Raw genomic sequence first — 17311 nt, forward strand, 5'->3', positions numbered from 1 at the left:
ACTGCTCGCCTTCCCTTCACAATTCTTTTTTCAATTTCTGTTACAGTCACCCCCAGGTATTCAAATTCTTTCACTTTCTCGAAAGAATATTCTTTTCCATCGTTACCTATTCTAATTTTCAAGATCTGTTCTTCATTTAGTGTATCTCCCATTTCCATAAATTTTGTTTTGTGTTCGTTAATTGTCTGCTTTTTTTTTCTTTAAAAAAGGTTAAATACTCTTAGCAGTTCTCTTTTTGTTCTTGTTATCAATACTATGTCATCTGCATATGCAAGTACCTGAGTTCTTCTATCATAGATCGTACCTTGCGTTCTGATCCCGTTCTCCCTGAATATTGCCTCTAATATCCTTGGGATGTAGTATGAATCATTCAAAATTTTAAATTGTATGCATTTTCTTATAGATTTCTGCTTTTAAATGGGTGGGCCCTAGAGAAGTTGTAATAAATAGTGTAAATATGAAGAAAAAGAATATAAATACATACAGGCAGCCCAAATCCACTTTGTATCTGACCATGAGATGGGTAATGGCTTTTGATAGGCCAGGAAATGGGGAAGCTCTTTTCTCTTAGCAGCACGCAATAATATTTACTTTCGTTGTTACGCCATACTCTCTCCTTTTTAATTTGCGCATATTACTGCCACTGCTAAAGTGATATTCGGTCATCTGTTCTGGAATAGCTTAAGCTGTGTTGGGCAATAGATTGAAAACCTATAAAAAAATTTACAGCATAATTTGTTTTTTAATTACCCTAGTAAATACCTCTTAATAATTCGTAAAAATATATTGGAAGGAAATACTTCACTCTACAGTTTAACTGCAGTTAAAACAGTCTTTACTACCAGTACTTCCATTTTTGTTACATCACATTTTATTACCTTTTATTAGTTAGACTTTAGTTGATCCGAATATCCAATTTCGTACCAACTCTGAACCTGGAGTTCTACTACGTTGTATCTGTAGTGTGAATGTAGTCTTTTGATTCATGATGAAATCTTTAATATCTATGTGATCTTAAATTGTGAATGATTATTTGAATTGTCATTCCCTTGATAATTTCTACCGGTTTCCTCCTTAATTTTCGTTTGCCATATTTCAAACAATTAGGTATATAGGAATCGGTCTGACAGCTATTATAAACATTCTTCCAACTAAACATACCCAGTTACAAGAGCTAACATGTGTTAGCAAATATTTAATGCTTGTATCAACCTTCTACCATTACTAATGAAACTTGCTAGAAATATATACTAAAGATATTATAAAGGTAGAAATTTAAGTCAAATTGTGCGCGCTTAAAATGAAAACTAATATTCACACATAAATATACAGCGTGTCTGCTTAAGTTGACCACATAATGTGAACTTTTTTATTATTAATTTTACGAACAAAAGTCATTTTTTATACAAATTTCTGCATACAAACCTAATATCCAACCATCAGATAAAATTTTATTAATCCTATACGAGGTATGTCAACATATTTGAATTTCGCTCAAGAGTAAAGTACTTTTTTTCGTAAAATGAATAACAAGAAAGTTTTTCATATGTTGCCAACTTAAGTCGACACGTTGTATGTGGCCACAAATTACAGAACGCATCAACGCGTTTATTAATTATTCGAGCTTATAAATATTATAAGAGTTCTGGTACAATATTTATCGCAGGTGCATAAGAAAGTTTGTTTATTCGTATATAGGAATCGGTCTGACAGCTATTATAAACATTCTTCCAACTAAACATACCCAGTTACAAGAGCTAACATGTGTCAGCAAATATTTAATGCTTGTATCAACCTTCTACCATTACCAATGAAACTTGCTAGAAATATATACTAAAGATATTATAAAGGTAGAAATTTAAGTAAAATTGTGCGCGAATGAAAACTAATATTAACACATAAATATACAGCGTGTCTGCTTAAATTGACCACATAATGTTAACTTTTTTATTATTAATTTTATGAACAAAAGTTATTTTTATACAAATTTCTGCATAAAAACCTAATATCCAACCATCAGATAAAATTTTATTAATCCTATACGAGGTATGTCAACATATTTGAATTTCGCTCAAGAGTAAAGTACTTTTTTTCGTAAAATGAATAACAAAAAAGTTTTTCATATGTTGCCAACTTAAATAGACACGTTGTATGTGGCCACAAAGTACAGAACGCATCAACGCGTTTATTAATTATTCGAGTTTATAAATATTATAAGAGCTCTGGTACAATATTTATAGCAGGTGCATAAGAAAGTTTGTTTATTCGTATATAGGAATCGGTCTGACAGCTATTATAAACATTCTTCCAACTAAACATACCCAGTTACAAGAGCTAACATGTGTTAGCAAATATTTAATGCTTGTATCAACCTTCTACCATTACTAATGAAACTTGCTAGAAATATATACTAAAGATATTATAAAGGTAGAAATTTAAGTCAAATTGTGCGCGCTTAAAATGAAAACTAATATTCACACATAAATATACAGCGTGTCTGCTTAAGTTGACCACATAATGTGAACTTTTTTATTATTAATTTTACGAACAAAAGTCATTTTTTATACAAATTTCTGCATACAAACCTAATATCCAACCATCAGATAAAATTTTATTAATCCTATACGAGGTATGTCAACATATTTGAATTTCGCTCAAGAGTAAAGTACTTTTTTTTCGTAAAATGAATAACAAGAAAGTTTTTCATATGTTGCCAACTTAAGTAGACACGTTGTATGTGGCCACAAATTACAGAACGCATCAACGCGTTTATTAATTATTCGAGCTTATAAATATTATAAGAGTTCTGGTACAATATTTATCGCAGGTGCATAAGAAAGTTTGTTTATTCGTATATAGGAATCGGTCTGACAGCTATTATAAACATTCTTTCAACTAAACAAACCCAGTTACAAGAGCTAACATGTGTCAGCAAATATTTAATGCTTGTATCAACCTTCTACCATTACCAATGAAACTTGCTAGAAATATATACTAAAGATATTATAAAGGTAGAAATTTAAGTAAAATTGTGCGCGAATGAAAACTAATATTAACACATAAATATACAGCGTGTCTGCTTAAATTGACCACATAATGTTAACTTTTTTATTATTAATTTTATGAACAAAAGTTATTTTTATACAAATTTCTGCATAAAAACCTAATATCCAACCATCAGATAAAATTTTATTAATCCTATACGAGGTATGTCAACATATTTGAATTTCGCTCAAGAGTAAAGTACTTTTTTTCGTAAAATGAATAACAAAAAAGTTTTTCATATGTTGCCAACTTAAATAGACACGTTGTATGTGGCCACAAAGTACAGAACGCATCAACGCGTTTATTAATTATTCGAGTTTATAAATATTATAAGAGCTCTGGTACAATATTTATAGCAGGTGCATAAGAAAGTTTGTTTATTCGTATATAGGAATCGGTCTGACAGCTATTATAAACATTCTTCCAACTAAACATACCCAGTTACAAGAGCTAACATGTGTTAGCAAATATTTAATGCTTGTATCAACCTTCTACCATTACTAATGAAACTTGCTAGAAATATATACTAAAGGTATTATAAAGGTAGAAATTTAAGTCAAACTGTGTGCGCGCTTAAAATGAAAACTAATATTCACACAGAAATATACAGCGTGTCTGCTAAGTTGACCACATAATGGGAACTTTTTTATTATTAATTTTACGAACAAATGTTATTCTTTATACAAATTTCTGCATACAAACCTAATATCCAACCATCAGATAAAATTTTATTAATCCTATACGAGGTATGTCAACATATTTGAATTTCGCTCAAGAGTAAAATTTATAATAAAAAAGTTTTTTATATGTTGCCAACTTAAGTAGACACGTTGTATGTGGCCACAAATTACAGAACGCATCAACGCGTTTATTAATTATTCGAGCTTATAAATATTATAAGAGCTCTGGTACAATATTCATCCCAGGTGCATAAGAAATTTTGTTTATTCGTTATGTGTTACATGTTTTTGTTAAATTTTGTATATGTAACTCAAAGAAAACATCTTGATTTTTATACTATTAGAAATACTGATATATTTAATTAAATTATTAAAAATAAAATTAGAAAATAACTTCATAGGTATTCTTTAAATAATTTCGTCGTTTATTCTAGTGATATGTTTCTGGGCTAACTTGGAGTTGTAATCGTGTAATATTGTCAATAGTACATTATTTCACGGTTTTTGCTTTAAATTTTAAATAACCCCTTGGATTGACATTAAATTTGGCATACGCATAGCTTACATATCAAAGAAAAAAAGTGATATTGTGCCGATGTGTGCTTTTGCCCTGGAAGTGACTTTCACCCCCCATTGGGGGTGAAAAAATATATGTCCAAAATAAGTCAGAAAATGGATAAACTGACTAATTTTAAGTAGCTTTTGTTCTATAGAGCTTGTGCGCCAAGTCAACACTTTTCGAGTTATTTGCGAGTGAATATGTTCATTTTTCAACAAAATATCCTAAAAATTAAGCACTTTTTGGGGAAAATCAATTATAACTTTTTTAAAGTGCTTAAAAAAAGCTGTATTTCTGTTTTTATAAAAAGTTCCTAGAATCAAATTTAAGCAAGTTACGCTCAAAATAAAGTTGGTCCCTTTGGTTTTGGCAAAAAAAATTGGGAAGACCACCCCCTAATTAGCAACTTAAATGAAATTAATCGTTACCGCTCCACGAATTGTTTTACTTATGTTGTGTTTATATGATCTGTAAGTTTTATCGATTCAAAGTGCTTATTTTTGAAAAAATCTGGTTTTAAAGTAAAATTTTAAAAAATTTAAATTTTAAAATATATGCTTTTTTAGGAAAAATATCAATTTTTTATGAAAAATATCCATTTCTGGACTTCCTTTGGACGTATATTTCTTCACCTCCAAGAGGGAGTGAAAACCACCCCAGAGCAAAAGCACACATCGGCACAATATCACTTTTTTTCTGTGACTTGTTAGCTATGGGTGTGCCAAATTTCATGTCAATCCAAGCGGTTCTTTAAAATTTAGAGGTTTTGCAATATTTTACCGTTAAAGAACGTACTACAACCCATATATCAATGTTATTAAAAATAGTAGTTATTGTTGACACTACAGCTCATTGATTATACATGGAATGTTATGTAGGTACAGAGAGTGACTAAATTTTTGCAGACAAAATAAAAGGAATTTTATACATATTGTGTAACAATTTTAGGATTATTTATCCATAGTTTTACCAGAATTATCCATATTATTTTTTCTGTTTAATATGTTGTTAAATATCTTCCTATCTAAATTCTCTTTCAGATTATTGTTTTGTACCTTTGACTTTTTTTGTTAACATCGATTAGGTAGTGGTTATTTTTTTCTTAACTATGTTCTATTTATTTACATAGACTTTCTTTTATACCATTTTACATGTTACCTTCTCTGTTCTTTTCTAATATAGTGGTAATCTTATAATAATAGTATTAAGTTTTAAGCCCCCCTGTTGTCATTCGTTATACTGTTGTTAATTTTCTTTGAATTATATAATATCTCCATCTTTCTTAGTTGTTTTTAAATATTCTTATATTCCATATTTCATTTATGTCCACATAATATCTTAGTGTTAATCTAAATAATAGTCACTACATTATAATTTCATAAAATACCAAGTCAATTAAGTTCCTTGTTTATAATTCTTGGGTAAGTTTATGTAAATCTTATGGAACGTATAATATCACATTAATGGGAATTGTAACATACGACAAAAATGTGACGATGAAAATTATAACGCATTATAACGCAAGTCATCAACAGGATAATAATAGATTTATATGTTATCATTGACTTGACTTGATTAGCAATAACGAATAGAAACAGCACGTGCCTTATACAGTGCACTGGAATAAATGTTACCCCCCCCCTTATTAACTTATTTATTTTTAGCACATAAGCAAAACGCTCGGATAGGTCGATTTTTAAAATAATCATAGTATATTATAGCATCAATGTTTCGAAATTTACGCGATGCCTCTTCAGGTGACAGGCATAACTTTGATTTTTTTTAAATGGGACATCATGTGACACCTTATTTAAAAAGCGTTTGAAATACAGATTACAAAAATGTATAATACTTAGTTCTGGTTTGAGAGTGTAGGCGCAAAATTTCGGTCGAATTCTTTTAAAGGCATTTATTTCTTTCGAATTCTGAGAAAACTAATATGTATTTTTGAAAAAATTAAACGCATAATGAACTATTACAGTATTGTTAATGGTCTTAAGTCCCTGACAACTTCTATAATGTTTATTTTAATAAGTCACAGGGGTGAAAAAAAGGGAAAATTTAGTCTGATTTTTAATTTCAAATATATCATTCAAAAGAAACTTTTTGTTTATTCTAAGGGACTTTTTCCCCTCGGTAATATTGTTATCTTTCATTTTGCGTTTAAATTTTTCAAAAATTCTTACTAGTTTTCTCAGAATTCGAAAGAAATATATGCGTTTAAAAAGAATTCGACGAAAAGTTTGCGCCTACGCACTCAAAAAGGATTAAAGTATTATACATTTGATGTACTTTCATTTTTTTTTACATTTTGATGATAAATGAGATGTCACATGATGTACTTTTCCACTAAAAAAATCCAAGTTATGCCTGTCACCTGAAGAGGGGTCGCGTAAAGTTGGAAACATTGATGCTATAATATACTATGATTATTTTAAAAATCGACCTGTCCGAGCGTTTTGGATATGTGCTAAAAATAAATAAGTAAATAAGGGGGGTAACACTTATTCCAGCGCACTGTATACAGGGAGTTTGGTAAAGAATGGGCCATAGCTTAACCTCAGATTCCTGAGCTTAAAATAGGTCGATTTAAGCTAACTTACTTAAGTACGAAAGTTGATAATAGCCGAAATACAGGGTGTCAAAGTTAAACTTTTATTTTATTTATTTTTGAATATTTTCTGACAGGTATGGGATAACAACACGAAATTTGGTAAGCGGGGTTTTTTTGGACCGAGAAATCAAAATTGGCCACCAAAAATGATGTATTACCCAGAGGTCGCCACATTCGTCTTTCAGCGCTCATCTAAGACGTTCAATTTTTTTTATTCCCCACTCTACATACTTTTTAATCAAAACTTTTATTCTCTTAATATTTTTACTTAAAAAAGCTATACTACATTCATCTCGCTAAACTCAAGAGTTTTCAAGATAAACGCAGTTTAAGATAACGCGATGCAACATAATTTTTTGCATAATATCATTGTAGTTACACCCGAGAAATAAACTAAAAACCATAATAATTTCCAAAAATGTATCGCAAATTCCTTTAAATGGGGTTTGGGATTCAATGACATAAATATGAGAAATTGCACAATTATTATGGTTTTAAGTTTATTTTTCCGGTATAACTACAATGATATGCGATTATCTCGAAAACAGTTGAGTTTAACGAGATGAATGTAGTATACCTTTTTTAAGTAAAAATATTAAGAGAATAAAAGTTTGGATTCAAAAAGTATGTACACCGAGAGAAAAAAATTCTTGACATAAAGAAACTTTATTTATATTTAAGAAAGATCGACTTGGCATATTGCCTAAGAAATATATTTTCGTATGTAATATATAATTTTCTAAAATATTTCAAATAAATTTTACTATAGCCAAAGAAATATATCTTAAACATGATTGAACTATCAGTTTCTGGCTAACTTCAAACCCATTTATCAGAAAGAAATTAAACTTGATGTTAATTAATTTTATTAGTCATAAAAATATATTTTCTTGACATTACAAAATTATTCTTTCTGAGCAATAATATTTCTTAGTAAGGAATATTATTATGTTACTATTAATAATTAATATATTTCGCAGATATAAACGTATATTTAGAGTTAAGTTAATATTTCTTGAAAATAAAGTGATATTAAATACGTCGAAATTGTGTTATGGTAAAATTATTATTTATTAATAAAAACAAGATATAAAACGTTATTATTACATACAAATATTTTCTCCATTCTTAAACCACTGGCTTCTACACAACAATAAAAGGATGGAGAGGCAAATCCAACTTCCTCAAATTTTCCTTCTTTTGTTAATAGCACTTTGTATATCAGCAATTCACTAAAACAAAATCGTTATGTAGAAAGAATAAACTTACTTTAATAAAAATTTTTTTTATAAAGATATAGATATTTATTTTGACAAATTTAGGAAATACAAAAAAAACAAATATACGGCCCCACATAAAAACTATTAATAAGTACTAATAATAATCAATCATATTTAGTTTAAACATGGCATTATTTAACCTACATATCTTTGTTACTATTTATCTGTATATTTAAGTCACACAATAAACATTGTTTAGCTAAAACAAGAGGGAAAATACAACCAATGTAAAACAATGAAGCAGACATAATAATATGTAATTTTCTTTATTTTTATAATCTAAAAGAGACAACATACCCAATCATTAAGAAATTTTATTACGGGAAAGTATTACTAGTTTACATCTTAAGTCATTTAATACATATTAACTAATTCACGGTTTTCGGCAATAACATTTCTTAGCCATAAACATATTTCTTTTAGGATAACTGATTTCTTTATCTCAAATAAATGAACAGACAACATCCTGAGCGTTGCACCCGCCATGTTTGATATAGCGTTGTATTGTATATTTTTATAGAAGACGATACATGCAAGAAACCTATTATAGTTGATACATAAGTATACATATTTTTAAAAAGGTACTTACATGTATAAAGTTCTACCATTTCTGGAAGGCCCCCCAGTCGGTTAATAACTCCTTTCTTAATATTGTTCTGAGGCTATATATTATATCATTCTGTTCCAGCTTTAAATTGTGGCTTATTTCCCAGTTAGAATAATAAGCTCCTTTATTTCAGAGTTGTCCATCATTATACCTAAAAAGCATATAAAGTTACTATTATGTTTCTTTTATAACCATTCGGATACGCAACATTATTATTATTACATCTTAGATTACTCAATTTACTTTTATTTAATACCTATATATGTACGTACCTTCAAAATATCCGTTAATTTTTAAAGAACACCGATAAATCCTAAATCCATCTATATGAACATGAACATATCACGCCATCTTGACAAACACTGACGACTAAATCATAAATAGTTAATCTGCGCAATTCTTTTGTGGAAGAAAATCTATTTGCAAGTAACATTTCGGCATTAATGATAAAGTTTTTATTTTATAACCACAGTTACTACAGAGGGTATTTCTGAAGAATTATTTCTTGCGGTTTAAAATATTTATTTGATTGCAAGAAAATTTCTTGTTCACAAATATAAATATGGATTAACTAACATTATATTTCTTATACTTCAAAATATTTGTAGTTTTCAATTTAAAAAATAAAAACTTTAGGATAAGAAAACTAAATGTAACCATTAATGCATTTCTTAGTATTGAAGAAATTATCTGTAAGAAATTATTGAGTTGTGTTTAAAAAACTCGTTTTTTATATGTGAACCGGTATGTTTAATTTTTAAGAAATGTTAACTTTTGGATAATGTTTGGATAAATATTTTAAGGATATGTTAACTTTTAAAAAATATTGCTCAAAGAAATCGGTGTTTTAGGAGAGAAGAAATTGTTCTCTTGGTGTAGAGTATGTAGTAATTTAACGTATTAAATGAGCGCTGAAAGACGTAACTGGAGCCCTCTGAGTAATACATTATTTTTGGTGGGAATTTAGATTTCTCGTCCCAAAATACCCCCGACTACCAAATTTCGTGTTGTTATCCCATGCCTGTCAGAAAATATTCAAGAATAAATAAAATAAAAGTTTAACTTTGACACCGTGTATTTCGGTTATTATCAACTTTCGTACTAAGGTAAGTTAGCTTAAATTGACCTATTTTAACCTCAGGAATCTAAGGTTAAGCTATGGCCCATTATTTACCAAACACCCTGTATACGAAAGATGAAGTAGTTTTCAATCCTAATAGCAATATTAATAATATTTAAAAATATTAAAATATTACTAAAAGATTTTTAAATTGAAAACTTATTGGTAAATTTTCTTGGTAACACCTCCAAGGCTTCTAAAATTTGCAAGCCAGATGGATGCTAAAGCGAAGAAGACAAGAGGGAATTCAAAAACTTACAATTCACGACCCGTCTGTTCAGCTGGTCAATTCCAACAGAAAATGGACCTAGTTACTCAAAGAAGCAACGACCAATATAAAAATAAATATAAAAATTCCATTTTTATTCAGTTGCAATGCGAAGCCAAAACAATCTTATTTTTAAATTAGAATACGGAGCGCAGCCCAGCCCTCTGAATCGACGATTTTCGATTCTTGTTGGAGTCTCATCGGAGAGAACGTAGGCCTGCTACTCCATATTCCAATTGACCAACACCGAGAGTTTATCCCCCACACCGCAACTGTCGTGAATGGACTAGGTGACTAGCGTCATCTGGCAATTGAAAGATGAAGTAGTTTTCAATCCTACTAGCAATATTAATAATATTTAAAAATATTAAAATATTACTAAAAGATTTTTAAATTGAAAACTTATTGGTCCATTTTCTTGGTAACACCTCCAAGGCTTCTAAAATTTGCAAGCCAGATGGATGCTGAAGTGAAGAAGACAAGAGGGAATTCAAAAACTTACAATTCACGACCCCGTCTGTTCAGCTGGTAAATTCCAACAGAAAATGGACCTAGTTCCTCAAAGAAGTAACGACCGATATAAAAATATTTTAATAAATTTTATTATATTTTATTATATATAATATTATATATTTTATTCTATTTTATTTAAATATTTATATTGGTCGTTACTTCTTTGAGTAACTAGGTCCATTTTCTGTTGGAATTTATCAGCTGAACAGACAAGGTCGTGAATTGTAAGTTTTTGAATTCCCTCTTGTCTTCTTCGCTTCAGCATCCATCTGGCTTGCAAATTTTAGAAGCCTTGGAGGTGTCACCAAGAAAATTTACCAATAAGTTTTCAATTTGAAAATCTTTTAGTAATATTTTAATATTTTTAAATATTATTGATATTGCTATTAGGATTGAAAACTACTTCATCTTTCAGTTGCCAGATGACGCTAGTCACCTAGTCCATTCACGACAGTTGCGGTGTGGTGGATAAACTCTCGGTGTTGGTCAATTGGAGTATGGAGTATCAGGCCTACGTTCTCTCCGATGAGACTCCAACAAGAGTCGAAAATCGTCGATTCAGAGGGCTGGACTGCGCTCCGTATTCTAATTGAAAAATAAGATTGTTTTGCCTTCGCATTGCAACTGAATAAAAATGGAATTTTTATATTTATTTTCACCCTGTATATGTTTAAGTATGCATGTGACGTGACTAAGCCAAATTGATGAAGTCTAATATTTTTTTCTGAGGCGCATCTATTAATGGTTTATATTCTTGGAAAACTATAAACCTGAGAGATTTATCATGTGACAAGTAAACGACTGCTAGGTAAAAATAAAAGGAGAGGGCAGAAAAATATAAATAAAAACAAAGCATGCCAAGAAAAGAGATCCAGAAACCTAAATCATTGCTTCACAAAAGGAATAAATAAGGGTCGACATTTTATAAAATATATCTATCTACGAGAAATAAAAGAATATAATACATAGAGAAACTGACTAACGAAAGAAAAAATAGAAAGACTATAGAGTATTTTATAGTACCTATGATTATCCCAGTAGTAGTAGTAACAAGAACAACAAGAATAAACAAAACATTTTTTTTTTAATTTTTGTCAGAACAGTTTTGTCATTATTTATTACTTTTAAGCATTATTATGTGGTTGCTCGGCTGAAAAGCAAAAACCGCTGTCTCCGTTAGGTTCCATTTGCTTAGGAACAGATATCCATAATTTCCATTTTTTGCTGCTGTTTTTGCCATCTTTCTCATGGCTGGGTTTTCCTTCCTTGCCAGTACGTTTTCATTTTAATTGAATGTTTCTCTTTTCTTTCTTGTGGCCACTTGTTAGCGGGACGCTGTGCTGGAACAGTGAGAAAGATAAGATTCCTAGTATTGTTCACGTTATCCCTGAGATCTTGACGACACTGAAGGCCACTAGGTGAAATTTCCGTTGCAATTCTTTTAACTTCCTTTATTCATTTTGAATAACATGATAATGATTTGTAAAAAAATTAATTTTTATGATATAAAGACATAACTATGAGCCTTACAAAGTATTGTACGTGATTGTTTAATTTTGTTTCATTAATAGCAACTAGCAACATTTGTATTCCTATTTATTTACCACTTGTAATGTTAACTAATTTTCTTTATAATGTATATTAGTGATTAGTTTGCATTAAATTAATACAATAGGATTTCTTACATATGCAACGTGTTAGTTAAGAGCTTATGGTTCTACACGATGTGATAGCTTAACGCAAACAAAGGTGCTGTACAAGAAGTATTATGTATTTAGATTTGTATTATAATGTGTCTATATTTTTAGGTAAAAACTTATATTAAGTAAAAAATATGTTTATAAAGAAAATCGGTAAAAAAATAATAACAAAATAATTATATTTTTACTTAAAGTCCTTTAGAAAATATGTTATTTAATAAACACATCTTTAAATTTTAATTAGGTACTTATGTATATTTTTTGTAAAACAATTATGTAAGAAAATAATAAAAATGTACTAAATGGTTTCTTAAAATATAAAATGTTAATGTTGTTCTGAAGCTATTTCCTTGTGGCATTTTTCTAATCAACTATTTTAAATGGGAAATTTTGCTAAAAAAATGGTTTTAATAACAAAATCCACAAGGAAAAGAAAAAGTTTTCCTGTAGTTGGCTGTATACCATCAATCACAAAATTGGAAAGAAATCCTTTGTAAAAGGTATAAAATTTTTTATTAAAAATCCCTTAAAAGGGCTACATCACCACAAAACGTTTTCGATTTTTACAAAAAATCATCATCAGCGTTCGATAAACTGGATGCTAGCTGAGCCACAAAAGAAAAATATCTTGGTAAAAACCCTTTACATAAAATATAGATGCCTTAAAAGTGCATACTTCAATAAAAAGGCCTGTGATGGTCACATGGCAAACAGGATAATGCCCTAAGGTAAAGTATACAGGTTTCCCAACACGTGGGATCCAAATTGAGTTGATCACATTTCAATGACTTAATGGTCTTTTTATTGAAGTATGCACTTTTAAGGCATCTATATTTTATGTAAAGGGTTTTTACCCAGATATTTTTCTTTTGTGGCTCAGCTAGCATCCAGTTTATCGAACACTGATGATGATTTTTTATAAAAATCGAAAACGTTTTGTTGTGATGTAGCCCTTTTAAGGGATTTTTAATAAAAAATTTTATACCTTTTACAAAGGATTTCTTTCCAATTTTGGTTTTAATAACGTTTGTTGGATTCGATCATGATTGATCCTTAACAAAAACTAAAACTTGTTTGAGATCATTATAACAAGAAATATAAATATAGATGCAATAGAAAACAGTTTGTTTGACGTTTTGAGTTATGTACAGTTCGAAAATTGTTACATATCCGAATAGATAACATATTCCCAGTGCAGAAAATATTTTTTTAATATTTGCGATATATTTTTAAAATAAACTTTTTTCTGGAAAATCATTCCAGCCGATGAAACACATGTTTTTGAAAGGGAAATAAAGTACATATTATATGGAAAAAGAAAAAAAGGACTTATCTAAAGTCATGCTATAACCAATAATTATATTCTTTGTTATTTCGATTGACAACACTGTCTCTTACTATTTTAATTATTAGGTTTTCTATTATTTATTTTATTTTTATTATATTTCTGTTAGCTATTCTACACTAAATCTATTTTATTCTATTATAACTTAGGTAAACATTAGCATTATGTTTATATGGGATTAAACCACAGATTAAATTTCCACTTCAGAAATTTCCTATTTTTTGAAAACGATTTCCGTAGGGGAAATCGAAATGTGACAAACAAACGCAAAATGTAATTTTTAGTACATCATCGTCAGCTGTGATAAAATCCCACATAATACAAGAATACATTTTAAAAATCTATGATAACTTTTTATTGTATTTTAAGTTCAATTATTATTCGCGATAATGGTTTAATTCTTGATAATTATTTTCTATTTGGTTAAAATTATGATTTTATATCATAACTTTGACAGTATTGAAGGGGTTGTAATTTATGAAATTGACGCTGTTTTGTACCTTTAACTGTGAAAAAGAATTATTTAATGCCTATTAAATACTTTCTTGTATTTGAATTATTTTCTATTTGTATTATTAGTACATTTTTATTATTTTATGAAGCATTAAAAAGACAAAATATTGGTGGTACGTTTATTTGACGACTTAGAAGGTAACAATTGTGATATATGTGATAGTTAAATTACAATACACAGTTGACTTGTACAATTCTAAATTACAGTGGAACCCCGATAAGTCGGCCCCCGATAACCCGGAAGTCCGGCTAACCCGGACCGATTTTCATCAGACAAAAATTTAACAAATAAACAATTTAACAATTTTATCAAATAAAAATGTATGTAGGCCAAATAATATTTCAGAGATAATGTGTATTTGTGTAATTTGAACACATAAGTACAATAGTAAAAATGATTCATGCACACGGCGGCAGCCAGAGCGACCGTCTCAGCTTATCGGAAAGAACAGACACCTGTCTGTATTCCTTTTTCTTTATTTATGTCAAACTGTCTTAGCATTGTTTAAAAAAGACGTGACTATTTAAAAATTCTTTTTTAAAACAATGGTCTTGTCTGTTCTTAAATAACAACATTGTTCCTTGTGACCGTATTGTGTGTAGTACAGCCTATTAATCACTTCCGTTCTGTAATGTAATCGTGCTTCAGATTGTGTTTGCTTTGTCTACGTAATGGTAACAAAACGTAAAAATGTTGCAGTGACAATGGAAAAGAAACTAATAGAAACATTAGGTAGGATTGAGAAAGACGAATCTTTAAAATAAATTTATTGCAGCATCATAATATGATATTATGCTACCATAGGTCTGGATCCCGCGTATGAAAAAAAAATTGATTAATAGCAAGCTAAAAATTTATTAATAGCTTAAGGGTGTCTAGTCGGATAAACTTTGATATATGAGAACACTGGAACAGGGGCAGTTTTAATTGTGGAACAGGTCAAAAATTTGGAACGGTCAGAACACGAAAATGGCACATTTGTTTTGTCCGACAGAACAGACATAAACTCTCCGAACAGAGATTAAACTCTCATGCAAAAATCAGACTGCTATTTATCACCTGTCATAATTCCTGTCATTTGACATATTCTACATGTTCCACTCATTAAAACGCCAATTTGGTGATAAATAGCAGTCTGATTTTTGCATGAGAGTTTAATCTCTGTTCGGAGAGTTTAAGTCTGTTCTGTCGGAAAAAATACATGTGCCGTTTTCGTGGTCTGACCGTTCCAAATTTTTAACCTGTTCCACAGTTAAAACTTCCCCTGTTCCAGTGTTCCCATATATTAATGTTTGTCCGACTAGACACCCTTAAGCTAATAACAAATTTTCAGCTTGCTATTTATCAATTTTTTTTTGTACGCAGGATCCAGACCTACCATATTATGGTGTCGGTACATCTCTACAGTATGACTGAGTTTTTTACCAAGAAATGAACAAAACTCTACACTCTATACAACTATACGTAATTTAGATGTGTACTGTGCATATGTGTTTCATGTTTTTGTAATTGTAATGGAGGTTATTTATTAATTTTTACTATATTCTCCGGCTAACCCGGATTTTCGATAACCCGGATCGGCCGCGGTCCCGATTAATCCGAGTTATCGAGGTTCCACTGTATTGTTATTATTCTTGTGAAATTATTTTAGTATTTTGTAATTACGTTAGAAAAATTTATTCTTAATAAAATGATTTTTCTTAAATATAGTATTGAATTGAATTTTGGAGTTTTATTTTTACAGTAGTTAGTTTAGTTTTAACAGAAATCTTGTGTGGAGAAAATATTTTTATTCAATGTGGGTTCCGAATACTTATTAACAAGTTTAACATATCTGGTGGTCTGATAAATAAGCTCATTTGACTGCCATTTCAAAAAAAAACATTAATCCTAGAACGTATAACCTTTACTAGATATAATACATTATATTTGAGAAATAAAACGGCGAAGGAAACAAAAGAGAAGCTGAATAAATATTATGGAACTAATGGTCCTTCAGACTATGCTGTCAAAATTTTGTAGTGGCCGTATATCTACATTGGATAAACCACGTACTGGATAGCTTACCGATGCAGCTACACCGGGAAATGGGAGAAAGTCTACGAAATGGTTCTAGCTGATCGTGTGGTGAAGGTGACTTAATTGTCAGAGGCAACAAAAATGAGTAAAGAGTGCACTAATCATATTTTTAACAAGGTTTTAAACGTGAAAAAATATCCTTCCGATAGTTGCCATTAACCAAAAACATAATCGATTAACCACTTCTCAGCAGTGTTTGGACTTTCTGAAGTGCAATCCGTTGTAGTGTGGCAAATTCGTGCCAATAATATTGTGCATTTTTAATGATAGAAGCATATAATTTGGACCACATATACTACACACACATATAAAGAATGACGGGCATTCAAATGGCGACGATACATATGTAACTAATAGCACGATAACTTTTAAACGAAAAGTCCGACTTCAACCAAATTTGGCATATGGGTTCTTTTTTTAATGTATCAGATCGAGCTCTTGAACCGGAAAAATCGGTTAACCAGAAGTTGTGTTTTCCTGATTTTTTATGTGAAAATATGTTGTTTTTTTTTTCAATACTTTCACCCTGTACATATTAATTTTTTAAAAAGGTAATACCGGCATTGAAAAGAGCGTAGAACTTTTTAGTTATGTTAATTACCATGTAATAAATGCATAAATTATATTCACATGTACCTAAGTGCGGCAGATTCGTGCAAATATTATAAGAATTATTGGGCATTTAATGGTAGAAGCATATAATTTGGATCACATTTACTTAGATTTTGCCTTTCACAAAAAAGGCGGGCATTCAAAATGGCGACTATACATATGTGACTAATAGCACGATAACTTTTGAATGAAAAGTCCGATTTCAACAAAATTTGGTACATAGGTCCTTTTTTTATGTATAAGATCGAGCTCTTAAACCGAAAGAATTGGTTTACCAGAAGTTGTGTTTTTCCTGATTTTTTTTGTAAAAATATGTTGTTTATTTTTTTTTTCAATTCTTTCACCCTTTATATATTAATTTTTCAAAAAAATAAT

At 29.8% G+C, this 17311-nt stretch overlaps 2 long non-coding RNA genes across 2 annotated transcripts; one reads left to right on the forward strand and one right to left on the reverse strand.

The window, feature by feature from the left end:
• Positions 1 to 210: 210 nt before the first annotated feature.
• Positions 211 to 3386, reverse strand: LOC126885950 (uncharacterized). The gene is made up of 2 exons (XR_007698509.1): positions 3164 to 3386; positions 211 to 1425 (listed from the first exon to the last, which is right to left on the reverse strand). It is a non-coding gene; the product is annotated as an uncharacterized LOC126885950 (long non-coding RNA).
• On the forward strand, positions 2058 to 13629 carry LOC126885949 (uncharacterized). The gene is made up of 2 exons (XR_007698508.1): positions 2058 to 3011; positions 3589 to 13629. It is a non-coding gene; the product is annotated as an uncharacterized LOC126885949 (long non-coding RNA).
• The last annotated feature ends 3682 nt before the right edge of the window (positions 13630 to 17311 follow it).

Source organism: Diabrotica virgifera, chromosome 6 (genome assembly GCF_917563875.1).
Source record: "Diabrotica virgifera virgifera chromosome 6, PGI_DIABVI_V3a".
Lineage (NCBI taxonomy): Eukaryota > Metazoa > Arthropoda > Insecta > Coleoptera > Chrysomelidae > Diabrotica > Diabrotica virgifera.